At 46.7% G+C, this 2,185-nt stretch overlaps 1 protein-coding gene across 4 annotated transcripts in view; it reads right to left on the bottom strand.

Moving 5' to 3' along the window:
* ZDHHC14 (zinc finger, DHHC-type containing 14) overlaps positions 1–2,185 on the bottom strand; it is a 293,070-nt gene that overhangs the window by 2,647 nt on the left and 288,238 nt on the right. The window lies entirely within an intron of this gene.

Below are 2,185 nucleotides of genomic sequence, written 5' to 3'. Positions count from 1 at the left end.
CTCTTGAGAGTCCCTTGGACTGCAAGGAGATCCAATCAGTCCATCTAAAGGAAATCAGTCCTGAACATTCATTGGAAGGACTGATGCTGAAGCTGAAACTCCAATCCTTTGGTCACCTGATGCAAAGAACTGACTCATTGGAAAAGACCCTGATGCTGGGAAAGACTGAAGGCAGGAGAAGGGGATGACAGAGGATGAGATGGTTGAATGGCATCACCGACTAGATGGACATGAGTTTGAGTAAGCTCTGGGAATTGGTGACGGACAGGGAAGCCTGGTGTGCTGCAGTCCTTGGGGTCGCAGAGTTGGACATGACTGAGCGACTGAATTGACTGACCGACTGAGACATTTATCTGTAAAAAGGAAGGACATCCTGACACATGCTGTGACATGGATGAACCTTGAAGACATCATGCTCAGTGACATAAGCCAGACACAAAGGAAAACTACTGTATGAATCCACTTATAGGAGGCACCTCGAGGAGTCTAGTAGGATGGGGGCTTCTGGGAAACGGAAAGGGTTGGGGAGTTACCCTTTGATGTATGGAGTGTTGCTTTGCAAGAAGAAAAGCGTTCTGGAGATGAATGGTAGTGAGGGTTGGATACGGAGAAGGCAATGGCACCCTACTCCAGTACTCGCCTGGAAAATCCCATGGATTTTCCAATAGTGGGAGGAGCCTGGTAGGCTGCAGTCCATGGGGTCGCTAAGAGTTGGACACAACTGAGCGACTTCACTTTCACTGTTCACTTTCATGCATTGGAAAAGGAAATGGCAACCCACTCCAGTGTTCTAGCCTGGAGAATCCCAGGGACGGGGGAGCCTGGTGGGCTGCTGTCTATGGGGTCACACAGAGTCGGACACAACTGACGCAACTTAGCAGAAGCAGCAGCAGAGGGTTGGATAACAATGTGAATGTGCTTAATGCCATTGAATTGCACACTTAAACATGGTTAAAATGGTACATTTTACGTATGTATATTGTGCCACACACACAAAAAGAAAAACACAGGGGCAACAGAAGTGCCTGAGGGCCTGATCACACTATTTGTAAAAGCCTGAAAATTCCTCACTGCTAAGTTTTTATCAGCTTCAAGAACCATTAACTGAGCTGTGGTTTTTGTTTTCTTAACTCTGAAAGAGAATGCCAGCATTTTACAAAACTATTTCCTTTTCTTTTAAGTGTTCTTAAATCTTAATCTTGTTGAGCAATGGAAATAGTGGGAACACATTTCTAGCAAGGGGAACGTGGGTCTCTGATACCCCTTCCCTTGAGCTGTGGGCAAATTTCAGAGTAACTAGAAGAGACTTCTCATGACTGGAGTTCTTGAACTTGAATCTGTGTGGTGATTCAGTGAGTTTCAGGAGCAAGTGTGGCTATTAGGGGAGCATATCCTGATAACGTTTCAAGTAAGAAGCTAGGCGCTCCATTCTGTTTCTGCGGAAGCTCTTAAACACATTTCTCCTCTTTACATATACATCTCGTGTGAGTGGGCGCCTTCTTCAAAACTTTACAGATAAAAGTAGGCAATGGGTCGGGATTTGGGACCGGCATTTTCTGACTGCAAGCCCCTTTTCACCATTGCACACTTGACAGCTAGCAGGTGCTTAATAAATATTGCTTGTCTATCATCCCCATTCCCTTCGTTTGAACTCCAGAGTTACTGTCGAACCACATACTCGCAGCTTTGTGAAAGAGGAGCTTCCCTTTCTTCCTGCCCAGAGACATGACTAGAACTGCCGTCACTCACTCAGCCTCCGTGCACAGAAGCCACTCAGATCAGGCAAAACACAGGCTTCAGGGGGAAAAACAGTTTCTCCCGAAGTCACAGTTCTTTTATTCTTTTGCTCCGGGGTGTGTGTGTCCTTCCTAGCCAAATGGGATTCTTTCTAAAATCACGAGTAGTGGGCCATCCCTGAGCCGGCCCCCCACCCTCCGTGAGGGGGATAGAAGAGACGCAATCACTATAGAATTTTCAGGTTTCAGAAGTTCAAAGACCTCGCTTCCAGACAAGAATAGGGCTCACAATGGAGCTTTAAGAAGGGAAAGCAAATCTCAGGGAAGATCCTGGCTTTTCTATCACGGCTTCATCCCAGCCAAGGGAACTTCAAGAAGAGGGGTGGAGGGGCCACTCGGATGAGACAGAAATGCCACTAAAAAGTGCTAGAAAGGGGCTATCAGGCTTT

Source organism: Bison bison, unplaced genomic scaffold, assembly GCF_000754665.1.
Source record: "Bison bison bison isolate TAMUID 2011002044 unplaced genomic scaffold, Bison_UMD1.0 scf7180017864148, whole genome shotgun sequence".
In the NCBI taxonomy this organism is placed as follows: domain Eukaryota; kingdom Metazoa; phylum Chordata; class Mammalia; order Artiodactyla; family Bovidae; genus Bison; species Bison bison.
The sequence above is the reverse complement of the archived record's forward strand: the minus strand, read 5'-3'. Positions and strand labels throughout refer to the sequence as shown.